The 15,472-nt window shown below is 38.2% G+C and overlaps 1 pseudogene across 1 annotated transcript; it reads left to right on the top strand.

Moving 5' to 3' along the window:
* Positions 1-3,427: 3,427 nt before the first annotated feature.
* Positions 3,428-5,122, top strand: LOC308430446 (cytosolic purine 5'-nucleotidase-like; annotated as a pseudogene). Its single transcript has one exon. The product of its transcript is annotated as a cytosolic purine 5'-nucleotidase-like (transcript).
* Positions 5,123-15,472: the final 10,350 nt, after the last annotated feature.

Genomic DNA, 15,472 nt, shown 5'->3' with positions numbered 1-15,472 from the left:
TCACAGTCAAGAGACCCACAAAATATTGAGCTAATAGCTTTAATATATATGCAGAGGACCTGGTGCAGATTATTGTGTTTTCTTGTAGATACAACAATCAGTATTGTTTAGAATTGGAGCAAACTACATATGTATAAATATGTTTATGTATATGTTTGTGTATACATGTTTCTGCATACATGTTTTTGTATGTGTTTTAGCAGACAGCACTAAAAGATACATTGAAGAGAGCAGGAACGAAGGTGTTTTGTAGGGAGGGTTATCTAAGGAACCGTTGATGGAGGTAGAAATTATGGCAGTAATGAGATTACAGGGTGCATGATCCCATATAGACAAAGCTCAGAAGGAGAAGTACTGTTTGAAGACCTCAACTGTGCAGGAAACAGATGACTTGGGAAAATCAAGAGGCAGTGATGGGGTAAAGACATCAGTGTGGACTGGACATCAGGAACTATCACTAAACTGGGGTAAGGAGAAATGGTTACTAAGATGGGACATATACAAAATTCTCAGAAGCAATTGAAGATAGCAATCCATTTTAAACTTGTTTTTAGAGATAATGAGTTGATTGATATATATGGAACTTTGTTTTTAACAATTTATATGTGCCATCTCAGTGGTCCCTTTGATGCTTTTGTTCTGACTTTGAACTATCAGAGGTCAGCCTAAAACACATCACATCCTCTCTATCACTCTCTTTCTTCTCATCAGGCCAAATGGAAAGGTGTTAACAAGCTTTGCTGTTATTATATAACAATAATATCAAGAAATAACTAAAATGGTCCAAATCAAACCAAACCCCATACACATAGATGTCAGTGAGAGAGTAATTCAATAATTCAATATTGTGTTTCAGAACTCTCAGATATGTTTAGTGAGATGCAAATATTGTGGGTACTTCTGTGATGTGGCACCAGTTTGTAGTGGGTAGAATACTGTGACATCACATACTTTAGGGTATATTTTTCAAGGTGACAAATAAAAATATTGTTATGAGAACCAATTTGGCATTACATCAAAAGGGATTCTAACCTGTCATCAGTGTCATTGAGCATAAAAGCCATTGTAGAACTTCCTCCCATCTCTTCTGTCTCATGAATTTTGACAAAAGTGTGTGTACTCTAGCTTTTTGAAATTTATTTCAATTTTTTATTCTTTTACTTTAAAAAATTTTGTGTATGAGTCTCTGCGTGCACTTCAGGGCAGTGGCCAAAGATGCCTGAAGAGGGTGTTGAACCCCTGGAACTGGAATTAGTTATGGAGGGTTGTGAGCTGTCTCAGTTGAACTCTGAAGCCAAACTCTGCAAAAACAGTACACATCCTTACCTGCTGAGCCATCCTGCCAACACATGTGAGCAGTTTCATATTCATTTGTAGCTGCCACTGCAGGATGAAATTACATTTGGTGGAATGTATGTGGAAGCTGGAGGTCTGATGCTCTATCTCTGTCCCTCTAGTGCACTTTGTTCCCTCCCTGTCTTAGAGATACAGAAACCATAAATGGATTCCAGCTGGCTATCATCTTGAAATAGTTCAGAAGAAAATCCCATTGGAAAAACCTTTCTAAACAATTTGTTTGATTAAAGTCACACAATTGTTAAGTTTCTTACAGTGAAACACTAGGAAACACTAAAAAGGAAAACAGAAAGAAAAGGATAAAGAAATACCAGAGCCAGGTTTTATGCTGATGAAGAGAACGCCTGAAATCCCTGGGAGCCTCATTTAGCATCGGGAGAACCATAATTGCAAGAAGCTTGGAACTAAATGTTAGCTCATGGTCAACAGAGAATGTGTTTGCTACAATGTGTTAGGCTATTCTTTGACAAGTTTATGACACCACAATGCAGCAGTTGCATGGGACAGACAGACAGCAATTTATCAGCCGGTCTCTTCTGTCTCCTGTAGTTCTTGGAGGCAAAGGCAAAGCTCAGGAGGTGGAGGTGGGGGCAGGAGAGGTTTTTATGTTTTATATTTCTAGATGTCCTTTCTCGTTTTTGTGACAAATGTCCATATAATTGCTATATAAGCTGTGATAAAGCTCAGGAAAATAGTTCTGGAAATGATGACATTATTTGAACAAACAAGTCAGTAGTAAACACTGTAATAATAGCCCCAGCTCTTATGTGGAAACCTAAGACTCCCAGCAACTTTTATGCAAATTTTTTTGGACAAAAACTTTGTTAAGAGATGATGGAAGTGAATTGGGGTCATGAATAGCAGGGCTCTGATCTGATGGAGCTGGAACCCTTAGAAAGACACCTGAGGTCTTCTCTCTGCCTGCCTGCCTGCCTGCCTGCCTGCCTGCCTGCCTGCCTGCCTGTCTGTCTGTCTGTCTGTCTGTCTCTCTCTCTCTCTCTCTCTCTCTCTCTCTCTCTCTCGTGTGTGTCTGTGTGTGTGTGTGTCTGTGTGTATGAGAGAGAACAAGAGAGATAGAGAGACAAAGAAAGACAGGGACACACACATATGTGTACCTGTGGGTAGTAACATTGCTATGGAGGCAGAGAACAATCTTTGGTGTTATTCTTCAGGCATTTTCTACTATTTTTCTTGTTTTGGAAAGGCCAGCTGACCAGAAAGCTCCATTCAACTGCTTCTGCCTCTCCATCACCACTCACACCCAGAACGAGTGCATGTGGTCTTTTAAGGATATGTATATATGTGTGTCTCTGTCCGGGTATACTTGTGTGAGTGCAACATCCACAGTGGCCAGAAGAGGGTACTGAATGCTCAGAACTAGATTTACAGGCAGCTGCCTAGAACAGAGTTCGGCCAACTAAAGCTGGCCTGCCACCCTTTCAATAAATGAATTTTTTAGTAGAATGCAATTACATTCATTTATACTTTAATGACAATAGAGACTTTGTGGCCTGTAAATCCCCAAGTATTTGTCATCTATGGAACTTCCTAGAGTAAAATATTGCCTCTCCATAGTCTAGAGTTTTGTCATATAAGATTTGAATTCATACTCTAGTTGGAGCAACACACACAGCACCCAACCCCACAACTTTGCCTGCCCTTCCCCCAGCAGTCTGGCTCTAACCTGACATGCTCAGGTGAGACGCTCCTACAACCCCTATCTCGATCTCTCCATCAAGAGAGACCGCAGCAAGTCGAGCAGCCATGGGCTCTGTCCAGCCAGGGCAGGCTTCCAGTATGTACCTTCTCTAGTGGTGGTCCTGGAACAGCATGTACAGCACCCCGTGCACAACTTTTCCTGAATCCCAAGAGGCCATCTTTAAACTGACACACACAAACAGGAGGCCTGCTCAAAGGAGACACACAGCTTCACTTGCCTTCCTGAAGGCATGCTTCAACATAGGCACTCAGGCCAACAAACAGCAGAGACAACTGGATGGTAAAAGGCAAGCACAAGAACACAATGAACAAGTTGTGCACTAGGATTGCTGCTGTGAAATGTGGCCGAATCCATCATACAAATAAAACAATGACCACCTGGAGTAATCACTTACAGAATGCGGCAGACATGCCCGATACCATGAAGCATGCCTTGAAAAAGTATCGGCAAGAAACCTATCACCAGCTGTTTGTGAACCAAAAGTTTAGCCATGGAAAAAATAAAGTGTTTTGGTTTTGATATGGATTATACACTTGCTGTGTACAAGTCTCTAGAGTATGAATTCTTTGGCTTTGCACTTACTGTGAAAAGATTAATTTCCATTTGCTGTACTCAGGAGCTGCTTAGCTTGGCATATGATTCTACATTCCCTACTAGAAAACCTGTCTTTGACACACCCTATGGAAATATTTTGAAAGTTGGTACCTATTGTAAAAACGCTTGATGTGTGCACATTGATTGAACTTCATAAGAGGACCAGAAGCTAGAGAGCAGTATCCAAATTAATGTATCCAATGAGATAATACTGAATGGTTTTATATTGTGAACACACCATTCAATATTCCAGGGACCTACCTGTTGGCCTCCCAAGTAGATTTTTGTACTAATTGTCCTAGATATACCAGTTGTGACATAGGATTTAAAGATTGGGGCCTCTTCATGTCCTACCAGAGTATGCCCCAGGATGTAAGAGATGCAGACTGGGTCTGTTGCAAGGGTTTCTTTAAGGAAAAGACAACTGAAAATCTTGAGAAGTATGTAGTCAAATATGGCAAGTTGCCATTGATTCTGAGCTGAATGAAGGACGTAGGGAAAGTGTTTCTTGCTACTAACAGTGACTATAAATACACAGATAAAATCCTGACTTACCTGCTTGATTTCCCACATGGCCCTCAAGCCTGGGAGCTCCCATTGGCCATGGAAGTCTTACTTTGATCTAATTTTTGTGGATGCATGGAAATCACTGGTTTTTTGGAGAAGGCCCAGTACTGCATCAGGTGGACACTAAAACTGGAAAACTGAAAGTTGTTACCTATACACGCTCCCTGCAGCATGGCATTGTCTACTCTGGGGAGATTCATCTGATAGAATCTATGACCTGTTGGGAGCTGACGGCAAAGACATTTTGTATATTGGAGATCACATTTTTGGAGATACTTTGAAGCCAAAGAAATGGCAAGAGCAGAGAACTTTGTTGGTGATTCCTGAGCTTGCACAGGAGCTCCACATCTGGAATGAAAAGACTTCACTTTTTGAAGAACTTCAAAGCTTGAATATTTTCTTGGCTGAACTCTATAAGCACCTGGACAGCAGTAACAATGAGCTCTCAGACATTATTCCATCCAGAGGTGGATTAAGAAAGTAACTCATGACATGGACACGTGTTATGGGATAACATGAAGCCTGTTTTGTAATGGCCCCCAGCAGATACTCTTTGCCAGCCAAGTGAAGCTTGATGCTGATACCTAAACAGTGCTGTTCATCAATCTGCTGCACTACCCATTCAGCTACATCTTCAGAGCTGCCCATGTCCTGATACCACATGAATCAACAGTGGAGCATACACGGGTGGCTATCAATAAGATGGAGTCCTCTCTTGCCACCTGAAACCTCACATCAGTGCATTTCAAAGATACTGACTATAAGCAACATCAGTTTATGAGGTCCATTAGTGAGATCAGGTCCCCCAATCTCTTCCCACTGGTTACACAAGAGATTACATATTGCCATGATAAATATGATGAGGAAGAGGAAGAGGGAGAATAAGAAGGCAGACTAAAAACCCTGAGCACCCATTAAGTCTGATAAACTTACCGGGCAAGGGTAGCCTTGTTTGGATTGTTAGGAGGCATGGGAAGACTATTAGAATTACGTTTGAAAAGTTTTTGAGGGCTTTAAATATTTCTAATCAAAGCCACCTCAGTTTTGTGTATCTGTATTATCTGTATATGGTTTGAAACTGTATAGAAAGAACAGTTAAAGTGAGGTAGAGTGCATGCAGATGGCACCATGTGGTCTGGGATGGTTTTCTATGTCTGTCATTGTATCATCTGGATGCACAAAGGTGGTAAAGGGTTTCAGAGCAAAGACATGGGATTGGTGGGAAGAGGTGATCCACAAATGCTGCATACAAACTGTACCATTGCTCCAAACCCTACTTTCCCAGTGCATTACACTGTTGTTATCAGTGGAGAAATGTTTTCACAATGAGAGAGAGAGAGAGAGAGAGAGAGAGAGAGAGAGAGAGACAGAGACAGAGACAGAGACAGACAGAGACAGAGACAGAGAGACACACAGAGAGAAAGAGAACGTAATCAACAGAAGCCAACACAATATGACAAGTTTGTGTACAATATACATACTATGACAAGCCCTGGATATCCTTACACACCTGAAAAGCAAGAGGATGACTTTAAATAGCATCTCTTGAAGATGATAGAGGCTTATAAAGAGGTTATAAATAATTTCCTTAAAGAAATACAGGAAAACACAATAAAACAGGTAGAAACTCTTAAAGAGGAAACAAGTAAATCTATTAAAAAATACAGAAAAATATAATGAAACAGGTATAAGAAATGAATAAAACAGCCCATGCCCTTAAAATGGAAAAAAGAAGTGTGGTGGTTTGAATATTATTGGCCCATGGAGTGGTACTATTAGGAGGTGTGGCTTTATTGGTGTAGGTATAACCTTGTTAGAGAAAGTGAGTCACTTGGGCATTGGCTTTAAGACTCTTGTCCCAGCTGCCTGGAAGCCAGTCTTCTCCTAGTGGCCTCAGATGAAGATGTAGAAGTCTCAGCTCCTTCTTACCATGCCTACCTAAACACTGTCATGTTCCTGTCTTGATAATAATGGACTGAAACTCTGACCCTGTAAGCCAGCCCTAATAAAATGTTGTTCTTTTAAGAGTTTATATGGCCATGATATCTGTTCAAGGTAGTAAAGCCCTAACTAAAACAAGAAGCAATAAAGAAAACACAAATGGAGGTAATCCTGGAGATGGAAAACATAGAAAAGAGAATAGGAACTACAAACACAAGAACAACCAACATAATACAAGAGATGGAAGAGAAACTCTCAGGTGCAAAAGATACCATAGGAGAAATGGATACACTGATCAAATAAAATGACAAATGTTAAAAGTTCTTAAATCAAAATATCCAGGAAATATGGTATACTATAAAAGAACCAAACCTAAGAATCATAGAAATAGAAGAGGGTGAAGATTCAAAGGGTCAGAAAACAACTTTAACAAAGTCATAGAAGACAACTTTTCTAACCTAAAGAAAGAGTTGGCTACAAACATACAAGAAGGTTACAGAATACTATATAGATTGGACCAGGAAAGAAAATCCTCCCTCTACATAATAATCAAAATGTGAAATGTACAGAACAAAGAATATTAAAAGTTGCAAGGAGAAAGGGCCAAGGAGAAAGGGCTAAGTAACATTTAAAGACAGATTTATCAGAATTATACCTGTTTTCTCAACAGAAGCCCTAAAAGCCAGAAGATCCTGGACAGATGTCTTGCAGTCCCTAGGAAACAGCAGGTATCAGTCCAGACTACTATACCCAGTAAAACTCTCAAACAGCATAGATGGAAGAACCACACTATTCTATGACAAAACCAAACCGAAACAATATCTTTCTACTAATCCAGCCTTACAGAGGATATTAAAATTGCTCTAACATAAGAAGAGTAACTATACCCAAGAAAATATAAGACATTAATAATTTCACAGAAAAACCAAAAGAAGAAACACACACACACACACACACACACACACACACACACACACACACACACAGAGTGATACTCCCATATAAAAATAACAGGAACTAATAGTAATTTGTCATTAATATCTCTCAACTTCAGTGGGCACAACTCGCCAATAAAAAGACACAGGCTAAAGAACAGGATACAACAACAGGATCCATCATTCTGCTGCATATAAAAAACATACTTCAACAATGAAGATAGACAATACCTGATGGTAAAGGGCTAGAAAGAGGTTTCCTAAGCAAACCCGAGCTTCCCCAAGCTGGTGTAACCATTATCCTAAATAATTCAACCAAAAGTTATCAAAAGAAGTGGGTAAGGACACTTCATATTCATCAAAGGGATAATTCACCGAGAGGACATTTCAATCCTGAACATCTATACTCCAAATGCAAGGGCACCTCCATTTGTCAAATAAACTTCACTAATGCTCAAAAACACATTGAACCTCACACAATAATAATGGGGGACTTCAACACTCCACTTTTACCAATGAACAGGTCATCAAAACAGAAAATAAACATAGAAACAAGAAAAGTAACAGACAGAATGAACCAAATGGACATAAGACACTACAGAACCTTCTACCCCTAAACAGAAGAATATAGTTTTTAGCTCAGCACTTTACAGAACGTTTTCTAAAATTGACCGTATAATTGGGCATAAAGAAAGCTTTAACAGATACGGTTAACCTGATGCCTAAACCTCACAAAGACTCAACACAGAAAGAAACCTTAGACCAATTTCACTTAGTAACATTGATCAAAAGATTCTCAATAAAAATTCTTGCAAATGGAATCCAAGAGCACATCAAAAATATCATTCATCACAGTCAAGGAGGCTTCATTCCAGGATGCAGGGATGGTTCAATATAAACAAAAATCTATCAACATAATCAACTATATAAAGAAACTGAAAGATAAAAGTCACATTATCACCTCATTAAATGCCAGGAAGCCTTAGACGAAATCCAACACTCCTTCATGTTAAAGATCAGGGGTTCAAGTCACATATACAAATATAACCAAAGCAATGTATAGCAACCAATGAGCAACATTAAATAGAATGGAGAAAAACTTAAAGCAATCTCACTAAAATCAGGGATAAGACAAGGCTGCCTACTCTCTTTCTATCTATTCAATATAGTACTTAAAGTTCTAGCTAGAGCAATCAGTCAAGACAGAAGACAAGGGGATACAAATTGGAAAGGAAGTAATTAAGGTATCACTATTCTAAGATGATATGATATTATATATAACAAATCCCCCAATTCTACCAGGATAAACTGCATTCTAGAGACTGAGAAAAGATCTTCACTAACCCTACATCTGACAGAAGGCTAATCTCCAAAATATATAAAGAACTCAAGAAGTTAAAGTTCATAAACCAAATAACATGATTTTAAAAATGGGGTAAAGAGCTAAACAGAGAATTCTCAACAGAGGAAGCTTGAATGTCTGAGAAGGTCTTTAAGAAATAATATCCTTAGTCATCAGAGCAATTCGAATCAAAACAACCCCGATATTCCACCTTAAACACATCAGAATGACTAAGATCAAAAAATATAAGGGACAGCTAATGCTGGTGAGGATATGGAGAAGGTGAACAGTCCTCCATTGCTGGTGGGATTGCAAACTCTAGAAACCAATCTGGTGGTTTCTTAGAAAACTGCAAATAGTTCTACCTAAAGACCCAGCTATACCACAGTAGATTGGCTTGAAGCTGTATGTATTTTAATGTTAATTCTCCAAGAAGGGCTGCCTAGTTACATACTCATGAGGTGACTTCATTGGAACCTTTCCATTTTAATTAGTAAAATAAAAGAGAGCCAGTGATCAGGCAGGAAGAAGATCAAGGAGACTGGAGAATACCCAGGATACCTCTCTGGTTTCTGATTTCTCAAGCACTGAGAAGACAAAGCCATAACCAGTTCAGTCTCTTCAGGGCACAGAACCAGGCTGTGTCTTTGAGTGTGAACTACACTCTTGAATTTGGGATTAGTTAACTTTGAACAGACTATGGGCCCCAATTTCTTTTGAATACATCACTTGGCCAATTTTATTTCTTCTTTGGAGAGTATCTATTTGAATCATTTGACCATTATTTCTTTTTATGTTTAGTTCTCTATGGATTCTTGATAGCAGCAAAAGACTTTTCTCTATTTCTGAAGGTGTTTTTTACTTCGTCCATTTTTCTCTGTGGTTTTAAGTTTATATGATACTATCTGCCAGTTCTTCCTTTTGCTTCCTACACTCATAACATTTTATCCAGAAGACTGTTGCCTGTGCATATATTTTGTAAGATTTTTTTCTACTTCCTTGCAGCAGTTTAAGAGTTTAAGGTCTTACATCTAGATTTTTTGATCCATTTTGATTTGATTTTTGTTCATTGTGCACAAGGAGACACCCAATTTTTCTAGCATCATTTGATGATGATGATGATGATGATGATGATGATGATAATGATAATGACGACACCATTTTTCAACATGAGTTTTGCCACTTTTGCAAAGAATCAGATAAAGACATGGTACCAAACCACTGTATTACATATAGGGAGAAAAAGAGGCAGGGTTATTATGGTCTGCTGTGTTCGGGGCAGGTTTTGCTAATGCTGCCTGGAGTAGTATTCAGACTGTAAACACATAGGGGGAGAAAGCTAAGTGGACATTTTCTACACTCTCAGCATCTACACACAGGCATATAGTCCTTGAAATATCATCTGGATAGGGATTTGCCACTCCTACAGTTTGAGCCATTGAGATCCTTGGTGTAGCCATGCCATTACAAATATTCAGTCAGTAATTCACTTGCTCCCTATGACTGCTTGACATTTATGGTTTATCCAAATGCATTCCCCTTTAGTAATCGTGGTTCTGTATTGTGCCAACGTCAGCTTTGTTTTTCTCCTCAGTTATTTGGGCTCTTTAGGATATTTTGTGCTTCTAAATGAATTTTAGTGTTCTTTTCCTAGTTATGTGAAGAGTGACATTAGTATTTTGATGGGAATTATGTTAATTTCATTCTATTAATTCTGCCTACCCATAAGCCTAGGAGATCTTTCCATCTTTTAGCTTCAGTCTTCAATTTTTTGTTATAATACTTGCTAATTTTTAAAAAGAATTATTTATTTATCTATTTATTTATTAATGTATGTGAGTACACTGTAGCTGGCTTCAAACACACCAGAAGAGGGCATCAGATCCCATTACAAATGTTTGTGAGCCACCATGTGGTTTTTGGGAATTGAACTCAGGACCTCTGAAAGAGCAGTCAGTGCTCTTAACCACTGAACCATCTCTCCAGCCCAATAATATTTTATTTTAAAGTTCTTTACATTCTTAGTCCCTCCTCCCTGTGTGTGTGTGTGTGTGTGTGTGTGTGCGCTTGTGTGTATGGATGTTTTCTGATTCATTCATCCGGAAGCTCATTATTGGGAAACAGAGAAGGTAAAGATTTCTAGATTTTGCATCCTCCTTTTGATAAAGCCTTATGGATTGTTATTCATATAGAATCACATAATCTTCAGAAAGGGATGAAAAAGAAAGGTACTTTTCTTTTTTATTTGTATGGAATTTCCTTTCTTTTGATGTTGCTTTTGTTAAGAATAGTGGATATGAGGGATTAAACTGGGCACCCTTTATTTTAGTCCTGACCTTAGAAGAAATGCTTTGTATCTTTCTTATTCAGTTTGATGTTGAATATATTTGCTTACTCATAGCCTTTGTTATGTTTAGGTATGATCATTTTGTACCAGTTTATTTAGAAATGCTATTGTTTTGATTTTGAAGGGATGTTAACGACATGTGGCTGTGCCTGATGGGAAGGACTCAAGTATGTATAATGCCAATACCACTGTGCTTTCCTCTCTGCTGTTCCTTTAGAGGTGCATTTTCAGTGAATGACCACTCATATTCTTACAGTCAGATGTGTCTGGAAGGGTAGGGTATGTGTGTATGTGTTTGTGTTCTGGGGCCAGTCTACAATGAGTACATACAAGAACAACAAACAAACACAGACCCCCCCAAATTAAACAATAGCAAAACAACAAACAATTGGGACAATGAAGAAAAGAAAATGAAATAAAAGAAAAAATATTAATTGAAGAAAAACTTAAACAAATTTAAAGAAAAATATAGAAATCAGTTATTCAGTAACAAAAGACATACATTTATAATGAAAGAATGGAGAAATAAGAGACCATGTAAATAAGTATGCACACATACAACCATAATTTTTTTTTCTGGTTGGCATGCTTAGAAATCCTGGGTCTGTGGGTAATCACAGCTCTGTAGAGTTGAGCTTCTCTCTGGATAGGTTGATGGTTTCCAGGCTACAGTTCTTTTTCATTTGTAACTCTTTTCCAGGAACTAGGCAAGAGTGAACATAGATAAAGCTAGCCACAATTCCCTTCTGCTGTTTTAGACAGTGCAGAAGGGAGCAACCCTGGCCATGTATTTTCTTTGCAAAATTTTATGCTGTGTGCCCTGGGGAAGGCAATATTCTTTAAAAAATATTAATAATCTGCTTTTGCCATTTGGTGCAAGAGGCCTCAGCATTTGCTGGGTCCAAAGTTTGAAATCATCTTGCAAACCCTTCTTGTTTTAAACATTTAGATTCAATGATAAATAGATATCTATAGAAATCTGGATTGATAAAAACACAGGCTGGATCCAATGAAGGAAATTCCTAGATTTTACTCATGTAAAAGTAAGTGTGAGATATATAGCTGGGACTGTAGACAGAAAGTAAGTTCTTTATTTTTTTTAGAATTGCGTGGCCTTTGAGAAGGGAATGAGCTCAGGAATGTTCTCTTTGCTCCTTTCCTTCTTTGGTAAGGAAGTTGAGGTTCCACCAGGGTCTGGAATTTGTCTTAAGTCATATCATATAAAAATGTTTTGACTTAAGTCATCCAGTTCTTTCTTTCTCTCAGCAAGTTTTGTTTGTAAAGTCCACTGATTCTTCAAAAGGTAGCTAATGCTCATGTCAGGGACCAGAGGCCTTCTAGGATGCAAAATATTGCTCTAAAAGCAATAAAGAAACAAAGAAACTTTTTAAAGTCTAGCATCTAGAAAATGAAGTTCTACAGTTATGGAGTTGAAAACTTAGCATTACTTGTGTTTTCTCTTTCCTTGGGCTTACTTACATGTAAGTACTTCAGTCTTCTAGTCCCATCTGTGGTGTTAGCAGAGATGCTGTGAGCGTGTTACTTAAAGTAAGGACTAAAAAATATTAACTGAATATGTTCATTTGTCTGTCAATGAGGTTGATGGAATGAGAATTCTTTCCTCTTCATCCTCTACTTTCTTTAATCACTTGAAGCTACACTGAAAATCTGTTAGTGAGGGGTTCTGCTCCAAGGTCTGAAGAGACTAAGAGAACCAGCTTCTCCTCTTTCTGGACTTATAATTTATTGAAGGATGCACACATGCACACAGTTGAGAGGAAGAGCAGAGGATGAGGTCAGTGAGTCACAAATTAAATACTACTCTTCACACATTTTCTCTATGAAAGGCCTGTCCTAGTCATGGCACACCATGTCCAAGGCAACTTTTATGAAGAATCACTTTTAATTGGGAGATATTTATAGTGTTTGTAGGTTTAGTACATTATCAACATGGCAGAAAAATGGTGGCACTCATGGCATTGAGGTAGTAGTTGAGAGTTACATGATGATCTGCAGGCCAAGGAAAGAGATTCTGGCTTGTTGTGGCCCTGAAACTTCAAAGCATTTCTCAAGATCACAGAAAGCTCCAGATTCAAGGAGAGAGAAAACAGAGGCTCTCAAATGTGATATGAAGCTGTTGAAATAAAGACTGTGGGTGGGGGAGATATTGGCTTGGTTTGGGGTTAGTGCTGTGCAACCTAGACTTTTTTTCAGGAACTAGGAAAAATACAAGAGCTGCACCTAGAATAGCTGAATGAAGTGTGTGTGTGTGTGTGTGTGTGTGTGTGTGTGAGGCTTCAGTGTGTGGTTGAATAGAAGTACAGACTGAGGGGCCCAGCCTGAGCAATTCAGTTATACCACTATAAGAGGTGTTTTAAAGTGATTTCTAGATGCAGGCAAAGGTGAGAACCATTGTCTGAATATAGTAATAATGGAAGTTGTGGGACTGTGAAAGGTATCCTGATTCCCAGCTGAGAGAAGTTGAAGCCCAGGTGACCCTAAGGGAGGTAGGCGCTTCCCTATAACTCATGGCAACCAGGATACCCAAAGGAAGTGATTGAAGTCAATAGAGTTCTAGTAATAATAATCATTAGAACATGTTCAGTCTGCTTTAAACATTGCACAATATATGTGTGGACTGAGAAACCAAGTGGTAGTCATTTATTTACACCTTAGTTAAATTGAGTAACAAAAAGATTCCATAATTTTATTTACATCAAATATACAGAACTTTAATGTAATTAAAGATACAGATTTAAAATTTTATTTAAATCAAATGTACAGAAACAGATCAAAGTAGTGATTAAGAGAGGCTTTGGAAAAAGAAAATCAAAGATATATTATAGGTCTTGGGATCAGTTAGTAGAGTTCTTGCTTTGCAAGTACAGAGACCTGAGTTTTACCCCCAGAATCTACAATAACAGCAACATCATAAAACAATGCAGATATGTGATTATGGTGATATGTAGGAGAAAAATTGATTCCTAGGTATCATGCGCAGCCAGCCTAAGTTATTTGATGGGTTTTAGGCCAGTGAAAGATCCTTTATGCTTATAAAAGGGGTATGTGACTTCTGAAAAATCATACCAAGGGTTTTTTTCTGAACCATACAAGCAACTATGTACACGCACACACACACACACACACACACACACACACACACACACACACACAATGATATTTAGTGTGAAGTTTACAATATAAGGATATAACAATAACATTTTATTTAAAAATTTGCTAAATATGTAATTTTAGCTGCTCTTGCCCCTGCTATCGCCAAAATGAGTAAGTAAAATAAGCTTATATGACTAATTCAGTGTTGTCTTAGTTCTCATTTGCCCCGATAAACTGCTCAAAAAAAGCAATATAGTTGAGAAAGTGCCCACAGTCCCACATCACAGTCCATCCCAGCACTGAGTAGCAGTCAAGGCAGCGGGAGCTCCAAGCAGCTTGTTACAGTCCAGAACAGAAAGAGTGAATGAATATAAGTCTGTGCTCAGCTCACTTTCTTATGCTATGCATAAGAAATGGTGATTCAACCACATCAGGTCCTTCCACCTCAATTAAGGTAGTCAAGAAAATCTTCTATATCTGCGTTCATGAGCAAGCGTGACTTAGACAGTCTCTCACAGTGACTCTCTTCCTTGGTGATTTTAGAGTGTTTCAAGTTGACGACAAAACCAATCATCACATCTATGTAACTATCTTAATGACTTCATATTTTATAACACTCATGTTGAGAACTTTAAATATAAATAATAACATTTACTTTGAAAACAAAGTAAAACACGAAAGTGTTCTAATTTCTAGCTTCAGTAGAAGAGTAGAAGCCTGTAATTAGCAAACCTGTGACCTAAATTCCTAATGAGAATATGAGGGAGGAAGAAATGACTTTGGGAAGGAGCTTAGCAAAGAAGTGTAGCAGAGAATAGTAGTGGGTAATAGAGCCAGGGCCCAAGTATTAGAGAAAAAGTAGGGTTTGGAGAATAATACTTCAGAGAGAATTCAAAATTTCACCTTCGTCTTACACAACACAAGGGGTTCCTACATAGAAAAAGAAGAAGATATAATGTCCTGATCAGAGAGACAATGGGCACTAACCTTTAGTTGCTGCACAGTTAGAAGCCACTAACTAGTTCTGGCCTCATGATGGTGAGATTCAGTGAGTGCTGATGAGATGCTAGAATCCAGGACAGTACCTCCACTCATGAACATTTCCTATGGAAAGTACTCATAAAGTCTGTTGCTTCTCACAGATTCACAAGCTTGTAAAACAAAAGGCATGTAAAGGGAAACATTTGTGCTCATGAATCTAAAGTTCTGTACAGGTGGCTATGATTATGGTAGCTGAGCTCTATACCATAGGGGAGTGTAAATATTTCCAGCATAGCCCTCTGTATGGAATTACCTTTGGTCCTGTTTTGTTGGTTTCAGATGATACAAAATACATAATTAATTTGGAAATATATATTCTCTTCAATTGGCATAATAAAAAGACAACTTGGCCAATTGATTTTTGAAGAGCTATCCTTTTATATCCTTTATACGGTATATATCTCTATCACTATCTCTATATCTATCTCTATCTCTATCTCTGTCTCTGTCCCTCTACCTCTATCTATCTATCTATCTATCTATCTATCTATCTATCTATCTATCTATCTATCTAT

Source organism: Micromys minutus (genome assembly GCF_963924665.1).
Source record: "Micromys minutus genome assembly, chromosome: 15".
In the NCBI taxonomy this organism is placed as follows: domain Eukaryota; kingdom Metazoa; phylum Chordata; class Mammalia; order Rodentia; family Muridae; genus Micromys; species Micromys minutus.
Note: the sequence above shows the minus strand (reverse complement) of the source record. Positions and strands in the feature narration are given on the sequence as shown.